General features: G+C 43.4%; 1 long non-coding RNA gene and 1 other non-coding gene across 4 annotated transcripts in view; both read left to right on the top strand.

Annotated features, from left to right (window-relative positions):
• The window catches only part of LOC123381772, a 56,948-nt gene that overhangs the window by 17,789 nt on the left and 20,309 nt on the right, over positions 1 to 18,850 (top strand). For all 3 annotated transcript variants that reach the window (XR_006589180.1, XR_006589181.1, XR_006589182.1), the window contains exons 5-8: positions 1,760 to 2,123; positions 3,581 to 5,532; positions 6,353 to 6,403; positions 8,830 to 8,960. This is a non-coding gene — a long non-coding RNA (uncharacterized LOC123381772). The remainder of the gene's footprint in view (positions 1 to 1,759; positions 2,124 to 3,580; positions 5,533 to 6,352; positions 6,404 to 8,829; positions 8,961 to 18,850) is intronic.
• Positions 13 to 115, top strand: LOC111557712. Its single transcript, XR_002737939.1, has one exon. It is a non-coding gene; the product is annotated as a U6 spliceosomal RNA (small nuclear RNA).

The raw sequence follows: 18,850 nt of genomic DNA, 5'->3' as shown, positions 1-18,850 counted from the left end.
TATATTTTTTGCTTGCTTGGGCAGCACATATACTAAAATTGGAACAATACAGAGAAGATTAGCATGGCCCCTGTGCAAGGACAACATGCAAATTTGTGATGATAGCACGTAGCCTGCTTAGGGTTCCCTCTCTCTGTCTCTCTGTCTCTCTGTCTCTCTGTCTCTCTCTCTCTCTCTCTCTCTCTCTCTCTCGGCCTTCTCCTTCTCAAAGTAAATAAACTTTTGGAGCTCCTGGGTGGCTCAGTCAGTTAAGCGTCCGACTCTTGATTTCAGCTCAGGTCATGATCTCACCGTGTGTGAATTCCAGCCCTATGTCAGGATCTGCACTGACAGTGCACAGCCTGCTTGGGATTCTCTCTCTCTTTCTCTGCCTCTCTCTCTCTCTCTCTTTGCCCCTCCCTCCCTGCCCCTCTCTCCCAAAATAAAGAAATAAACATTATATGGGGTGCCTGGGTGGCTCAGTCGGTTAAGCGTCTGACTTCAGTTCAGGTCATGATCTCGCCGTCCTTGAGTTCAGGCCCTGAGTCGGGCTCTGTGCTGACAGCTCAGAGCCTGGAGTCTGTTTCAGATTTTGTGTCTCCCTCTCTCTCTGCCCCTCCCCCACTCACGCTCTGTCTGTCTCTGAAAAATGAATAAACCTTTAAAAAAAATTTTAAAAATAAAAAAAGAAATAAACATTATAAATAAATAAACAGACTTAAAAAAAGATTTGTGAGGGGCACCTGGGTGGCTTAGTCAGTTAAGTATCTGACTTTGACTCATGTCATGATCTCCCAGTTCGCGAGGGCGAGCCCCACATTGGGCTTGCTGCTGTCAGCACAGAACTGGCTTCAGATCCTCTGTTCTCTCTCTCTGCTCCTCTTCCACTTGTGCTCTCTCTCTCAAAAATAAATAAACATTAAAAATAGTTTGTGAAATGTTCAATATGGAAATGCTTGGACAGACCCGGCTGGCAGATACAATGAAGCAGCTATCCCCTGTAAATGGGCAACAACTACAAACACAGGCTGTTACACCTATGTTACATTATTGGCTCCAACAGCAACCACCAGCACCGTTGCCATTCAATCATGATTTCTGCAATGGTGAACTTCCCTGCTAAAGTTCCAAATAAAACAGAATCCAATCTTCCCTTGATTGACAACAGTGCTCCCCTGTCTTTTGTTTGCCCCTCCAGATCCATTCTCCCCCACTTCTCTATCCTGCTGTTGGCCCTGGGAGCCTGACACAACCACCACACTCTTGGCCTCTGATTTCCTGTTGGGTTTGGCCAATGAAAGACAGGAGATGGAATGAGGGAGGGGAAGGAGATTGGGGTTTTTATTTTTCTGCTTACCTCCTATCTATACCTCCATCTTAAAGTCACTGCTGTTCTTAGGGTGGCTACAGAGGGTTGAATGAGGGCCCCCAAAAGCTGTCTGTGGGGCAACTTGATATGGTGGAGGCCAGCAGCACAGGCGGTAAAAGAATTCACCCAAGGCAGAACAAAGGAGAAAGAAGTCTCTTGAATAAGTTGCAAGGGAAGCAGCAGGCAGGACAGCAAAGAGGCTGTGGTACCGGGCTGTAGTTAAGGGGGAAGGTGAGGAGGTATGCAAACATACAGAATTGTCCCCTTTTGATACTTGTGCCTGTGTGTAAGTAGCCCATTGGTCAGCTAGGGCCCCTGGATGTTTTGAAGTGGGTTGCCTACTGGGCCTGTTTGCTTTCAGCCCGGTGGTCACTGTGGGCCCTTTTACCTTACCTTTTTCCATTGCTCAAGCCTGTTGCCTAAAAGTGGCCTCGCCAATGTCCACGTTCTAACTTCTGGAACTTGTGCATGTAGCCTTATTTGGAGAAAGGATCTGTGCAGATGTAATGAAGACTCTTGAGATGTGATTGCCCTAGATCATCTGGATGGCCCCTAAATTCAAAGACAAGTGTCTTCAGAAGACACAGAGAAGAGAAGACACAGAGAAGAGATGGCTATGTAAAGATGGAAGCAGAGACTGAAGTGATGCAGACAACCAAGGAACACTGGGGGCCCCCAGAAGCTGGAAGAGGCCAGGAAGGATTCTCCCGTGGGGTCTTCGAAGGCACTGTGGCCTTGATGTTGCCTTGATTTCAGACTTTTGACCTTGAGAATGGTGAGAATAAATTTTTGTTGCTTTGAGCCACCAAGGTCATGGTGATTTGTTGTGGCAGCCTGGGAATCTAATACTGTCAGCAACACTTCTTCCCTGTCAGGTTCCAGTAATCTCACCCCGCCTCCCACCTCCCCCTTGGATATATAGCGGTGGTGACAGCTGTGCTGCTGCTGGACCTGGGTGCCTGCCCTGTCCTGTCTGGCTTCCCCACACCTGTCCACACCTTTGTAATTGTCATTTTCCAAATTAACCCCTCCCTGAATTATCCTCCCGTGAGGGTGCTGATTCCTGTCAAAGTGCTGACAGTGACACAGGGCAAACACATTCCTGGAACACTCAACTGACATTAAAACCATGCAAAAATACTTTGTGGTTCTTTGTAAAACAGCGTTTAGTTCTAGGCTTACATTATTGTAACGTCAGATAAATGAATGTCCAACGGACCGTATGAAAGCTTGGCAGACGAGTAACAGCTTGTTACTGTGGAGGAGTGTCCTAAGCATCACAGGACATCTAGCATCTTTAGTTAGAAGGGTTCCACAGTCATTGTTACAACCAAACATGACCTTAACAATTTCCAGCTCCCTCCTCCCTCCCAACTCCCTCCCTCTCTCCCTCCCAGAGTGACATCATTCGATGGAGAACCACTGGTTATATAATATTTTTTTAAACCCTACAATCACATTTTAACTAGAAACTGTCTCTACTTTACACATGTGGAAATAGGCTCAAAGAGACAAAGAAACCTGCTTGGGTCTTGGGAGGGGGGGTGTGGGGGTTTCAGACTCAGATATGACTGGATTTAAGGCCTGTGTTCCTAGTCACAAAGCTGTACTGCCCCCTTTGTATTTTGGGTCTTTGTCAGGGTCAAAGGGCAGAGACAGTGCTGGAAGAGGTCAAATGTAACTCATAATAAGGAGGGGTTCCATCAAAGATGTGCCAGTCTGGGAACGGTATGCTACATATAACAATATACAAGTTCAAAATCTCAGTGACTTCACACAGCAAGGATTTATTTATTGCACCTGTAAAATCCAATTCAGATCTTCGTGGTAGGGTGACTCCTGGGCAGCTCTTCTCCAGGCAGTGAAATCAGAGATTTGGCCTTCTTCCATGAGGAAGCTCCCATCTCAGAGCCTTTTGTTTCCAGCCTTATAGAGATAGGAGAGAGGGTGTGGAAGATTACCTGGGATATTTTATGGGCAGATGTGGAAATGGCATGCTTTTCTTCTACCTTCCTTCTATTGGCTGAACTCAGTCATATGGTCCGTATCTAGATGCCAAGGGGCCTGGGAAATGTAATCTACATCTAGTGAGCATAGCATTGTCTCTGCAGAAGTGTTGTCAAGCTCTTCCAGTCCCTATATTAAAAGCATAAAGACGAGAGACTTAAATTCAAGTGTTATCTTTGCTATTGATCTGCCAAATGACCACCTTCATATCCTGTCCCTTTTTAGGGCCTCAGTTTCTTCATTTGTCAGATGGTTTTGGAAGCTCATCCCTCATAGCTGAATGATAGCCAGATGTAAGAGGAGAAGTAGAGTGCTGGTTGGAAGAAATCCTGGAGAGAGCTGCTCCCATCTCCTATCTGACTTTGCCCAACAGCTCTCCAGACTCCACTTTCCACCTTCTGCAGCCAGGTAAGCCCAGCAGATTCTCCTGGTCATTGAGGAGGCCTTCTCTGTGAAGCTCAAGTTTCAGTGGTATGTCTGCACATTGGTATTGTTGGGGAAGAGGGGTTTTGGGGAATGAATAAGGTTTTGGAAGCCAGATGCTAGAATCTACCAGAGAACTCTCACAATGGCCACGAAGACCTACCGAGGCCTCAGAGATCCAGGCATTAATCCAAGGAGATGCTGGAGTTGTGGCTGAGGAACTGGGGCTGGTGTGTGGGGAGCCAATGCTCGCTCCAATGGACATCTACTGTTTGGTCTTCCCAAAACCTCTCTTTCAGGAATCAACTCTCCCATACCCAAACTACAAGGTTGCAGTGGGAAATGCCATGTTTCTACAATATGACCCTAGTCCCTGGTCACTTGATTGGTCCAGGGTCAGGCACTTAACCCATACCAGAACAATAATATTTCTGGTTTTTCCAACCAGGGATAGAGATGAGAGAAGAAGAGCTATGTTAACTTCTCTCCAGCTGATTGGTCCAATAACATGTAACTCTTAAGTTCTTTTGACAGCCATATTTTCTCCCCTGTGTGAAAGTAACAAGCAGGAGAAACTGATCTAATGAGAGAATGAAAGATGAGGAGATTCCCAGTGGCATCTGAGTTTCTGATTCTGCTCCATGGCATATAGTATTTCATTCCTGAGGTCAGGCCCTAATCTAGTCCTTTGTCTCTGTGGCATGCCCCTGTATCGTTATAATTAAGTTTCCCCTTCTTGATAATGCAGGTGGATTTTTTGTTATTTATAATCCAAAAAAGCTAAGGAATAATGTGAACTTTCTTACCAGATACATTCATTCATTCAAGTGCATCCTTCTTGTGCCACCTCCATGCTTGGTTACCATGAAGGTGCTGGAAATCCAATGATCAATAGTATAGACATAGTATCTACCCTCAGGGACCTTATACTTGGAGGTGGGAAAACAGGTTAGGGCAGGGCAGACCTGGAACACATACTATACAGGTAAACTCCGGGTTTCTGAGAGCATACAACAAGATTATGAGAGCGTACAAGGTGAGAACTAAAGGAATGCGCAGGAGTTGACTGGAACGAGTTAGGAATTACGATGTAAAGGAGGGAGAGCATCCCAGTCTGGAAGAAGAGCATGAATAATCTACCACGAAGCCAGCATCCTCTACAAAGAAAGCAACATTTCAGTTAAGCGTCCTGGTTTCTCATCTACCCCTACTTTGGGCCCTCTGCTAATACACTGGTAAGAAAACTCTTTCCTTTTGCCCAGAAGCAACCACCTTGTCTTTTCCAGATTCTTCTATTCCTTATTGAGCGATTACAAAGGGAGAAACACAAAATGCCCCCTCTCATTGATTCCCATTTTGGTAGAGAAAGCTAGATTTCATCCTAATAGCCGCTCTCCTCACCTTCCTTACTACTATGTTAGGGGCAGGAAAGTGGCTGGCTAATAAAACCACATTTCCCAACCTTACTTGTAGAGGGGGATGGCTAAGGAGAGGTCACTGGAAGTGATTGGATAAGGTTTTTAGAAAGCTGTTTAAAGGGGTTAACTTAGCTAGCAAGCACCTCTTTGTCCTTTCCCCCTGTTCTTTCTTATTTGTCCCTGGGACCAGGACTTGATGGATGGAGCTCCAGCAGTCATTTTCATCTCGGAGTTGAAGTCGTGTGCTAAGAATGACAGAGCAGAAGGCAGAATTCCAGTTTTTGAAACTTGTAGAGTCCCCACACCAGCCTGGCCTGCCTGGAGACAGTTTATCATGTAAGAGGAAAATAATCCCCAATCTCATTTAGGCCCAAACTGTTGTTTTGAATTGCTCTTACTAGCGGCTGAACAAAATTCCTCATTGATGAAACCCTAAAGGCCCTCTCATAACTCAGTCTCTTTTCCCTAAATAGTCCCCAAGTCATTCATTCAATCATGTATTCATTCACTCACTCAAACACCCTCTGATTGAAGATAACTATCTCATATTCTTGAATCAGATGAGATTATGTGGGTATGAAAGGGTAGTGTAAATACCAAAGCATTCCGTACATATTAAATTTTGCTACCATCATTTTATTAATATTATGATTTGTTGTTACTCAAGTGTCCAATGGAGAAGTTTTAGTATGTGGTATGCAATTTGCTGGAGGAAACTACTGCTGTTAACTGGTGTGAATTGTTGAAATCCAGTGCTATTTGGTATGGAAAAGAAGCAAGGCGTGACCCAGGGCAAGTGCTTCTCAAACTGTAATATGCACAGAGAAAAATTTAGGTATCTTATTCAAATGCAGATTCAGACTCAGAGGGTCTGGGGCAGCTGAGAGTCTGCATTTCTAACAGGCTCTCATAGGTGAGGCTGCTTTGCCCTGGACCTTTGAATAATAGGGACCTAGGAGAGCTTTCCAGGTGCTGGGGAGAGAAATGATGAGAGGGGAGGAAGGCAAGCTGAGAGCAGAGAGAAAAGGAAAGTTATTTAGAGGCTCTATCTGCAAACAGGTTCGTACCAATTAAAAAAAGCCAGGAACTACACATATAGTATTTCATTGGAGTCTTACAACCTTATATAAGAGGAATTCTAATCCTTATTTTACAGTTGAGAAGATAAGTGGAAGCTCAGAAAAGTTAAGGGAAAGTCACAGAGCAGGTAAGTGGCAGGGATTGATCGGGATCCAGGCTTTTCAGAGGCCAGAGCCCCGTATTTCTTTCTAAGTACCTTGCTAAAATTCTGGGGAAGCTTACTCCTTTCACTGAGTTCTTCCTTCTCACCCAGGAAATGCTAGTCAGGGAAGGAGGAAGAGGCTGCCCAAAGGAACCAGGCCCAGCTGCTGGGCTCAGCTTTTATCTACATAAAGGCTTTCAGTGGCTAAGCTTTGTTTTCAAACCATGGGGCCCCAGGGCGTGGGAAGTGGGAGGGGTACAGGTGGGATGTTTACACATTTTATTGGACAATTTCCACTTTGTAAGCCTAGTCTCTTCTCTGGAGGGAGCCATGTTCCAGAGCTGCTGGAACTTGTTCTGGGAAGTGGGAGCCACAGAGGTGAGAGCAAACCCTGCTCTGACTCTGACCTGGGACCCTTGCTCATTCCCTGGGTACTTGAGGCCTTTGAGGGACTCCTGGCTCCGCCTTGGCTAACTGGCAAGTGTAAGGCCCCAAGCGGAGACCCTCGTTTTATCCCAAGGTAGCAGATATAAATGAGCACATTGTGTCTCCACAAAAGGTAGGCCACTCAGAGCAGAGCCTCTTTGATAGGCTCCCTCTGCCAGTGCTGTGCCCTGGGGCTCTGAAGTAAGAAATCTGAGCCATTTCTGTCTCCAGTTTCCCACATGTGACTAGATTTTGTCCACTTTCACCACCATGGGGATCTGGGGAGGACCCTTGCACAGTAAATCTTTGATTGGGAAGGTGGTTCTATCATGTGAAAGGATGATGTGAAGGAGAGACAGGACTAAGTGACAAACGTACTCAGGGGGTAGTGCAGAGAAACAGCTCCGGGTGCAGGAGCAGGAAAAGCCTGGGATCTCAGAGCAGGGTTGACAGGCATGAGGGGAGAAAATCATGGAGGCACATCAGGAATGCCAGTCTGAGTCCTGGTTGCAGAAAAGCATGAAAGAGCTTCCGGGTAAGAAAAGAAACCAGGACACACGATGTGGTTCCTTCTCTCCCGAAGATAAGCTGTGGTCTGCTTTGATGTTAACTCCACAGGTATGCCAAGGCTATTGGATGTACTGGTGTTACGTCTGGGGTCCAGCTATAGCAGCAACACCATAGGTGGGAAGAGAGGGGACAGAGGGGACAATCTTCTCATTGAAGGATGCCCAGAGGTATCCTAGTGTGGACTGTCTGAAGGGGAAGGACTTGATAACATCTATTCGGGCTGAGCCAAAATCATCCTCTAGCCTTCATTCCCTCAGGAATGTTTTCTGTTCCCAGGATCCCAGTTTCCCCTCCTTTCTGAGACAGGGCCAGCATTTCCAACGCCGTGAAGGATAAATGGGGTGCAACATGGAATGGTGTCGGATATTCCAAATCACCCTCCCTCTGGCTGGTCTGGTCCTAGAAGCAGAAGAGAGCCAGGAAAATCCTCTCGGGAGCCCATGACCTCCATTGTCTCCCAGCCACCACCATCTTTGGGACCAGGCTACTGGTTGACTCCAAATGGTTAACAATACTTGCTGCCTCCACTTTCTTGATTATCATTCTCCCAGAACTCTGCAGTCTAGTTTCTGCCCCCACTCTACCCTACCCCACTGAAACTCCTCCAACTAATGGCATCAACAGTCTGGACCAAATCCAGGGACCATTTTTCAGTTCTTACTTTTACTCTGAGCCCTTTGCCTATTGGTTATAATCTTTTCATCTTGAAAATCTCCACTCTAGGGGTTCTTAGCAAAGGGTTCACGAGTCCTTAGATTGTCTTCAGGTAAAAACAACATTTTCAAGGACAGCAGTCCTTGAAATTGTTATACAAAGAGTTATACAAAAGTGTATTTTTTTTAGGGAGGATGGTCCAGGGCATTGCATTCTGAAAGGAATCAATGAACTGCCAATGTTAGGAATCAGTGCCTTTGACATCTGTATTGGCTAGGATTAGGTTCTTGTGGGGGCATTCCAAAATAACAGTGGTTGATTAGTCTTTCACGTATACAGAGGTAAGTCGTCAGAGCAGGAATGGTCGCTCTGACTTAAGAAGTTCTCAGGAACTCTGGCTCTTCATAGCTGTGCTCTGCCGACCCCAGCATATAGCCCTCAACCTCGTAGTCCAAGATGGTAGCATCTCATGCTCCAAGCAGCATGTTAGAGGGAGGGATGAAGAGTGTAAAGGGTATGCTCCTGCTGTCTCTCAAAGATTCCTGGGAGCTGCTTTGTGACATTTCCATTACATTATTAGTCCAAACTTGGTCACATGGTCATATCTATCTGCAGAGAGGCTGGAAGACATCCTTATTCCGGACAGTCATGTGCCAACCTGAAGATCCTATTACCATGGATGAAGGGTAGAATAGAGATATTGGGGGACAGCTATCAGCTCCTGTCATACTCATACAACATCCCTTTCCACTTCCTTCTAGTACATTAGAGCCGGGAAGCTCTGCTTCCTAGAATTCCTTGCAGCTGGCATTCCAAACGTGGTTTAGAAACTGCCAATTAAATGAACTTACATGAGACTGGATCCTGGAACTAAGAGGGGGAGAGGCAGCAGGTAAGTTTTGCTGGTGTGGAAGGAGGCCAGCTTGTTTCATGATCACCACCTTCCTAGTTCAGGAGCTTCTTGTAGCACTAGTTTGGTGGCTTCTTTCCTGATCATGATGGCAGAGGCATATTGATTCAGAGGGTCTACAGGTATCTCTGGAAGCTCCATTTAGTCTACACCTCCACCCATTCCAGCATTGCTATAAGCCAGAGCTTCTTACACTTTAATGTTCATGTGAATGACCAGAGGATACAGTAAAGGATAGATCTGGAGTGAGATCTCAGATCTTGCGTTTCTAACAAGCTCCTGGATAATGTCTGATGGTTAGAATAGATTTTTGAGTAGCTTGGTCCTAGGGTGTCCTCTGTTCACCTATACTCAGTTATAAATTCCTTTCTGCTTTAATATCTAAATATGTTTTCTGAGTATCCAAATTCTGTGGCTGTCTCTTCCTTTGTTCTTGAGAGATCTTCTTCCTGTGCTGTCCCTTAATATTGGTGTATCCCAGGGCTCTGGCTTAGGATCATTCTCCAAACTCTTCCTGGATGATCTCCTCCATCCTCTGGGCTTCAGTCACTACCTATATGCTTCTCAACTCCCTATCCAATCTGTACTCTCTCCTTTGCTCCAGATTCTGGTATCCACAGCGGACCAGAACTGAGTTCTATAGATGAGCGGCACATGAAAGAAAGCTTCTGTGGTCAAGTAAAGTTTGGGAAATACTGTGCTAAATAAAATGAAATTTATTTCCTTGCTGAGTTACTTCTAGAACTGTTAATGTGTTAAAATACGTTGCAAATTTCCAAGAGGGGGCGTGTAATATCCAGTACTTCTTAAACTTATTTGAAGTCTGTATTAAATACAATCTATGTTTTCTCAGTCTCTGTTACACTGCCTGAGTGGTGGACTTCCAGCCTTTTGCTTTTCTTTACTGTTGCTACTGTAGCCAACTGTGTAGTTCTGTGGCCCACCAACTGCTCTTCCCTGCATTTTGCACTGTTTCCCATCCCTCCCTGCCTCACTTCCCTTTTGCATGGCTCACTCTTGAGGCTTTGGGTTTGCACCTTCATAAAAGGCATCAGCATATAATTCTTGCCTCTGGCTCTGTTTCCCGGGGAATCTGGACTAATACAACCTTCAACAGACTCTACCCACCCCCCTTACCCTTTTTCTTGGAATATTAATATCTCCTGGAACTTGGGTTCCTAGAACATGCTTTGGAAGTGCTGTGCTGGTCATTTTTCCCTGTATATCTACAAGCACCTGACTCAGCATGTCCAAGACCTAATCAGTTGTTTTCTTTTATATCTGTCCCTTTTCTGGTCTTATCTGTCTTAGCAACTGGCACCATATTTGCTCATCACCCAAGCTACCTGGGTGTCATTCCTTGTTTTGTTTTGAAGATCTAATTGGCTTTATTAAGCAATCTGGATGTCATTCTTGACTCCTTCTTTTCCTCTTTTATCCAATCTGCCACCTCCTCATCCTTCCTCTTGACTAATTGACTAAGTAACAATTATTCGTCCATAAAGAGACAGTGTAGGTACCATCTTCTTACCCCATCTCCTTCATCATCTGAGTGATGTACCACTCTGTTGAGCTCTCATAGCCCCTAAACTTGTCTTTCTTATAGAATTTATCACACTTTGTGGTAATTCTTTCTTTCTTTCTTTCTTTCTTTCTTTCTTTCTTTCTTTCTCTCTTTCTTTTAATTTTTAAAAATATATCTGTCCACCCTTGCCCCCACCTTTGGTGTCTCTCATTCAGTTCTTAATACCTGGCATCCAGGGTAGAGAACTAACTGATTAATTGATAGATAGGAGTGAATGAGGTAAGTGGGAGAGAGAGAATTAAAATTTGTAAACCTTCCAGGAGGAAAAACAATTTCCCCTCTACCCTTCTGCATTCTTGGCTGAGAACCCTGTAATGAAAGACAGGTTAGGGGTGCCTGGCTGGCTCAGTTGGTAGAGCATAGGACTCAATCTCAGGGTTGTGAGTTGAAGCCTCACATTTGGTGTAGAGCCTAGTTAAAAAACAAGCAAACAAACAAACAAACAAACAAAAAAAACAAAAAAGACAGATTAACAAGAGAAAAACAAACAGAACTTTATTAACATGTATACCTCATATATACATAGGAGATACCCAGGGGAAAATAAGTAAGCCCCTGAGATGGCTTAGAATTCAGGAGTAAATGCCATTTTAATTGGGACAAGGAAGGGAAGGGGATGCAGTCCTCCTAGGGGAGAGGCCATGTTTTTGTTTTGTTTTGTTTTTTAAAGTAGGTATATGCCCAACTTGGGGCCCAAACTCACAACCGTGAGGTCAAGACCTGAGCTGAGATCAAGAGTTGGTTGCTTAACTGACTGAGCCACCCTGGCGCCCCTGGGAGAGGGCATGAATTTTAGGAAAGACGGATGGGAGATACGATGTTTTGTACAAAGTTTGTCTGAGCATGGTGTTAACTTCTAAAGTCTCCTCCTAGCAGAGGATACCCTAGGACCAAGTAACTTCTCAGTCTTCCCTGGTTTATGAAATTCCTGGGGAGGGGATTTATGACAGTTGAATTCCTTTTCGGGGATCTGTCTTTAGACAGATAAGGGAAATTCAGAGAACAATCTCCCTGCACTGGCTATTTTTCAAGTGTCCTACAGCTCAAAACAACCATTATACCAAAGCAGCATATTTTGGAGTAGCATGTCCCGAAATCCTGCAATCATATTTTGGCATGGCACATTCTTTTACCATTCATTCCCTACCTTTGAAAATTCTTTAAGAAATTTCACAATCTAGAACCCGAGCTGGTAGATTTCACTGACCCAATCTCTTAGGTCAGTTCAGTTTGGTCACACTGTTGCACATCTGAAACTAACATAATGTTATATGTCAATTATATTTCAATTTTTTTTCAAGAAAGAGTACACCAATACCCAAGAGAACTTTTTCCTTTTAACAGGTGAAAGAAAATTAAATTTTAGTTTTATATAGGTGCACTTTGTTTTTAATGTTTATTGATTTTTGAGAGACAGAGAACATGCGAGCATGAGTGGGGGGGGGCAGAGAAAGAGGGGGACAGAGGATCTGAAGCAGGCTCTGTGCTGACAGAAGAGAGCCCAATGTGGGGCTCGAACTCACAAGCCGAGCTTTGAAATCATGACCTGAGCCGAAGTCAGATGCTTAACTGACTGAGCCACCGAGGTGTCCCTTCATAAGTATATTCTTGATACTAAAGCTTATTTCTAATCCCCCCCCCTTTTTTCCCCTCTAAAACCCTTTTAACAAATTCATTCAGTTTTGACCAGTTTGACCACAAGCGATAAGATTCTCTGTCTGTCCTGATCTCACTCTCTCTTTCTCCAACTTTCTCCACCCATTTAGCTTTTGTCCTTTATTCTTCTCTTTTTCATTCTGGAACAACCAGTTATTCTATTTTAGGACACAGTTATTCTCTTCTCCCTTAACAAAAATGTGTCTCTATAATTCATATCTTTTCTTACCAAAAATAACCCTACTTTTCTTATATATTTTGCATATAGAGATTTTTTTTCTATTAGTTTTAATTAAATACATTAATTAGGATTCTGAACTCTTAGAAACCCTGATTTCTAGTGAACATTAAGAAGTAATCAACTGTGAATTGTCACATCAATATTCTATAGATGTCAAATTAGCTTTTGTTCCTCTCTAAGAAGAGGACAAAAGTAGGTAAACTTAGACGTATGTGTAGCAATTAATGTTTTCAGTACATTATCTTAATTGGAAATGATCTAGGTATTCAATGAATACCTGTCGTGTAATTTAACATAGTATAACTTTAAGGTTTCAAGTTACCAAAAGTATTTTGGAAATGATAAGATTTTGGAAATGATTTTTAAGCAGATATATTTTATAAAATATAATCATTGTTGAAAAGATCATTTATAAACTTTTATCCCACCTACATTTAGTTTATTCACTTGTTCTTAACAATTATATTTAGATCAGTCATGAAAATTTCGTTAGACATTAGACAAAGGTGGGCATCACTTTAAGTTACTATTCTTCCTGACAAATGTTTGACTAGTACACTCAGCTAGAATAAAAGCTGTATGTCTGCATTATTTTTTTTTAATTTTTTTCAACGTTTATTTAGTTTTGAGAGACAGAGAGAGACAGAGCATGAGTGGGGGAGGGGCAGAGAGACAGGGAGACAGAATCTGAAGCAGGTTCCAGGCTCTGAGCTGTCGGCACAGAGTCTGACACAGGGCCCGAACTCACAAACTGCGAGATCATGATCTGAGCCTCAGTTGGTCGCTTAACCAACTGAGCCACCCAGGCGCCCCCCCCCCCCCCCCCGCTTTTTAAAAAAATTTTTTTTTTCTCAATGTTTATTTATTTTTGAGGGACAGAGTGAGACCGAGCGTGAGTGGGGGAGGGGCAGAGAGAGAGGGAGACACAGAATCTGAAGCAGGTTCCAGGCTCTAAGCTGTCAGCACAGAGCCTGACGCGGGGGCATGAACCCACGAACTGTGGGATCATGACCTGAGCCGAAGTCAGTCACTTAACTGACTGAGCCACCCAGGTGCCCCTCTCTATTATTTTTAAAGCTGACAGCTCTCAAGACTTGCCGTGCTGTTTTGTTTTGTTTTTGTTTTTGTTTTCACTAAACCAACAATATTCTTGTTTATCAAAGACTACTCAAGTCACATGAACTTGAAAAACATTTAGGTTAGTTTCTATACTGCTCTGAATGTTTAATTTATATAAGCACTTGCTTTACTTTAAGCCAATTAAATAGAGCTCTTTTACAATTAATTCTGACAGTGTCATCCAGAGTAACATACATATATGGACATACGTAAACATACAGACAAACATAGGGATCTTAGAGCTTTTATTAAAATTTTAGCCATATGTTGGGTATATGAATACAAAACTCGCTAGTTTATAAAGCAACAGTTGGGTCCAAATTGTGTTTCTAGCAGATGAAAAAGTTAAGGTTGCCTACTCAGATGGCTACAAGTTCTTACTTATATTTGTGGAGATGACTTTTAAGATTTTTCACTTGCCAAATTTCCAAAAGCTCCTTTTTCCTTTTCAGCCTCAAGTAGTTGCTTGTGGGGGTTTCTGGGTCCCTTGACAGCCTCTGATGAAGGGTAGGAGGCCTCAAGTCGAAGGGATTATAGGGAGCTGAAGGCTGAAGTGGGCAGGGTGGACAGAGGGACAGAGGAGGTTAGAGTTTGAGGGTGGACCTATCAAAAAATTCAAGGAAACTGAATGGAAGATTGAAAGTGGCAAAATCAAGAAGAAGCAACAGAAGAAATGGGAAGTAAGAGGTCTTAAAGGAGCCAGTTTAGGGAGATCTTAAGTTTCCCAAAGAAACCAGTGGGGTTCCAAATTATCCTTAGCGAAATCATGCCATGAAGGAAGTAGACAGAGTTGGTGGAAGGAACATGTAGTCAGCAGGGGTTTGAGAAGAGAGTTTTAGTGGACTGAGAAGTCCCCATGGGAGGAACAGGATCAAGGAAAAACAAAGAACAGAGAAACCTTTAAAAAAAAGAAAAAACTGAAGCTCCTATCAGACTCTGAATATCAGCTTCTAGGGGTGCCTGGGTGGCTCAGTCGGTTAAGCGTCCGACTTCAGCTCGGGTCATGATCTCACAGTCTGTGGGTTCGAGCCCCGTGTCAGGCTCTGTGCTGACAGCTCAGAGCTTGGAGCCTGCTTTGGATTCTGTGTCGCCCTCTCTCTCTGCCCCTCCCCTGCTCATGCTCTGTCTCTGTCTGTCTCAAAAATAAATAAAAAACATTAAAAATATATATATATCAGCTTCTAATTAGGCCAATTTCTGACATAGAGTGCTCTCAAAAAATCCTTTCAATATCTTATTATCAGCTGGAACAAACAGTAAATATTTCTGGCAGTATTAAACTTCCTTTTTAAATATTTTTTTTCCTTTTTCTTTGAAACCAAATGTATGTTTATCAAGTGGCTCAAAACCAAAGTTAATAAGCCTTTTGTGACAAATGGTATCCCTAAAGAGGGCACAAAGATGCACGCCTCTCTAGGTCCAGAACTACTCACTTGCACATACACAAGAACCAACAACCTGTGTCCCAAGCTGAGTTCTCATGACATTAAAGGAGACAAACAGAAAAGCAATAGCTGTCCTTGGGAGGGAAAAGGATAAATAACCAAAGTGTACCCCAAAAACCAAATTCAAAAGAGTCATGGTTCAAAGAATTCATTCTTATGAATGTTTTCCTCCTGCTAATCTGAATTTGGAAAGTAGGGACAACATGAAGTTTTACCTTCCTCTCTTAACTGGGCACTACAGAGATCCAAGAGAGCTGATGTTAATAAGAACTCTTACCCTTCTGTCAGTGTTCCCAGGATTCCATCTGGGTAGGATGTCTCAGCAATCCTATCCTCATAATTTTCTCCATTCTTCTGAGTTGGCTGAGACTCCTGTAATAAAGCACAGATTAACTACAGAAAAGCAAGCAGAAGTTTATTAACATATATACCTCATACATACAGGGGAGATATCCCTGGAAAAATTAATGATTCCCCAAGATGCCTTAGAATTTGTGATTAAATACCATTTCTCTCTCTCTCCCTCTTTTTTTTTTTTTTTTTTTTAAAGTAGGCTCCATGCCCAATATGGGGCTTGAACTCACAACCCTGAGATTGAAAGTTGCATGCTCCACAGACTGAGCCATCCAGGCATCCCTTGTATACCATCTTAATGGGTAAATGAGAGGAGAGGATGTAGGGCTTAGAGAATAAATGATTTGGGGGAAGTTGAATGGACACTTAGAAGGATAGGAGATACAATAGTTTGTGGAAAGTTTGTCTAGGTGTAGTGTGGACTTCCAGGCTGCTCCCTGGTGATGAGAGTCATTCTTCCCTACTTGATGAAACTCCCTGGGAGGGGATTTATGACAATTGACTTCCTTTTGGAGGATTTAGGAAGATTAGGGGAATTCAGAGAAAGCTCCCTGAATTTGCTGTTTTTCCAGTGCCTACAGCTTAAAATAATCAACATACCAAAGTGGCATAATTTGGGGTGGCATGTCCTGAACTCCTTTAGTCATATTTTGGGGAGGCGTATTCTGCTATTCTGCTATTCCCTCACCTTCTGCCTTAAATAAAGAGGAAATGTTCTGAGATTATGAGAAATCCATGTTTGTTCTGCCCTAGGTTAAAGTGGATGGAGACTACATTTTATTATTAAAAAAAAAAAGTTTTTTAATGTTTATTTACTCTTGAAAGAGAGCGAGCAAGCATGAGTGCTTGGCAGGGGAGGGGCAGAGAGAGGGAGACACAGAATCCCCGAAGCAGGCTCCGAGCTGTCAGCACAAAGCCCAGTGCGGGGGCCTGAACCCACAAACCTCAAGACCAGGACCTGAGCTGAAGTCAGACGCTCAACCGACTGAGCCACCCAGACACCCTGAAGACTACATTTTATAATCAGCTCCAAAGCACCACTGAAAGCTGTTACATAATGCGTTCAGGCTGGACGGCTGTCACACACTCCGGCGTGGCCATAGGTGCCCAGCTCTCAAGGAGGCACTCAGAGCATCAGCACTTGCGGGGACCTGAGAGTAACTGCCTCCCGGAGTTTCAGACCCTGGGTGCCTCACCCTGGTCCTGGCCCCGCCAAGGCTCAAGCTGGGTGTCCAACTGACTCATGCTGAAAAGCGGAAATTCATAGCCGATATAAAATAGTTTCATTTAGGGGAGTGTATCAGTTTCCCCCCGGGTTGCCATAACAATGTGTCATAAACTGGGTGGCTTAACACAGAAGCAATTTCTTCTCTCACAGGTCTAAAATCAAGATGTCAGCAGGGTTGTTTCCCTCTGAGGACTCTGAGATAGAATCTGTTCCATGCCCTTTTCCTAGTTTTCCAGGATAGTTAGCAAACCCGCCATTCCTTGGTTTACAGATGCATCGCTCATCTGCCTGTCTTCACAGGGCATTCTCCCTGTGTCTTTCTGTCTTCACATGGCTGTTTTCTTTATAAGGAGTAAGATTAGGAGTCAGTCCTACTCCAGTATGACCTCATGTTAACTAATTACATCTGCAATGACCCTATTTCCAAATAAGGTCACATTCTGAGATACTTGGGCTTAGGACTTCAACTTATTTTGGGGGAAGGGGAAACACAATTCAACCGGTAACAGGGTGAAAACTTTTATTTTCTATCCATTTTGAGAGCTGCTTTAATCCAATTATCCTCATTTTTGTTTAAAGCAGAGTCATAAGCTGGTGCCCCAGGGCCAAATTTGGCTCCTGAATATTTTTGTTAGGTCAGGGTGCTCGCCATTCCCTAATTTCTTATGCCGGCCACTTCACAAGTAGCCGTTAAGACATTTGCATAAGTGACTCTTAGTTTAGAACTTGCTTTTTCAGAGCCTTCATTGGTAAAAATCTTAGCCTCCCAACTACCCTGAGAGGCATAACAAGGGTGTTCCCATTTCACTGACCAGGAAACAGAGGCTCAGAAAGTGCCTGGATCATACAGTTGGAAGTAGTGGGTCCAAGTCTCCAACCCACCCCCTACCCCCACCTGGGCTTGCACACTGATCACGCCCACATCTCAATGACCCCAATGCCACAAAACTGCAGGGGGCTCACAAGACGCCCCTTCCTCCCATTTCCCCAGCAAAATTTTCACAGTAGCAAATGCTATTAGCATTGTTGAGTCTTAGAGACTTTTTAAAACCAGAGACATTTCTGAGGGAAAATCTTTGCAGGTGTTTCTCCCAGAGAGAAGAAAGTCTAATAATGTGCTGAGTTAAGGGCAGTCTGGTTTTGAGCTTGGTCAGTCTTTCCTTTTGTGAGTGTGCAAGAAAAAAGAGTGAAAGGGACCAGATGTAGAACAACCTTAATTAAAGGTTGAGCCCCTCCTCGCCAGCCTCCTTGCGTGGAGAAGTTCTCTTCATAGGAGACAGCAGTTCTTAGACTTCCTTTATGGTTGCTCTTTTAAGAACTGGGTACATGTTTCAGATCCTCTTCCTGGAAAAATGCACTTACAAATATAGGAGAATGGAACAAAATTGCTTGGCATTTCCTTTATACTTAGAATTCTGAAATTTCATCATAGTTAATCTAAGCCTAGGTCTTTTTTGGGGGGAGGACAATTATTCTTCTTGGTATTCAGTGAGCCATTTCAGTGTGAAAGCTTATGCCTTTCTTCACCTCTAGGAAATAGGCCATGACGTATTTCTTTTTTCCCCTCCATTCCATCTGTTATCTTATTCTGGAATTCCTACTAAAGAGGATGACAGAACTTCTGGGTCCATTTTCTATGCTTCATCACTTCTTTTTCCTCTGCCAACCTGAGGTATTTTTATGAAGTAACTGATAAAATGATAAAATGAAGTCCTTCAAGTCCCTTGAAGACTTGGGCCTGCCGTGTGCACAGTAGGGGTCAAATAAATGTGACCTCCTTCTTCTTCATTCTCAGCACCTACCTGAACAAGTACATCAACAGTAATAACTAGTGTTTATTGGCTGCTTATTATGTATAAGGTGAGGAGCAAAGTACTTGACACATTGCCCCGTTTAACTCCCACAACAACCCTATGAAGCTGGTACAAATATTATCTTCAGTTTACAAACGAGGGAATTGAGGGCCATAGAACAGAGGTTGGCAGACTCTAGCCAGTGGGCCAAACCTGTCACTGCCTCTAATTTCTCTTTCATACCTCCTACCTCTGTTCTTTTGAACTGCATTTTGGGAGAATTTCTCCACTTGACCTGTCAACTCTATTATTGATTCTTCATCAATATCTATTTTGTGATTTAGCCCCCCGAATTTTTTATTTGGAAAAACAAGTGCTTAAAGTTCCAAATCACCAGTTGATTTTTTTTTTTTTTACCTTTTGTTTCAATCCTTTTTTTTTTTTTTTTTAA

This window comes from Felis catus, chromosome D4 (genome assembly GCF_018350175.1).
Source record: "Felis catus isolate Fca126 chromosome D4, F.catus_Fca126_mat1.0, whole genome shotgun sequence".
NCBI lineage: Eukaryota > Metazoa > Chordata > Mammalia > Carnivora > Felidae > Felis > Felis catus.
The sequence above is the reverse complement of the archived record's forward strand: the minus strand, read 5'-3'. Positions and strand labels throughout refer to the sequence as shown.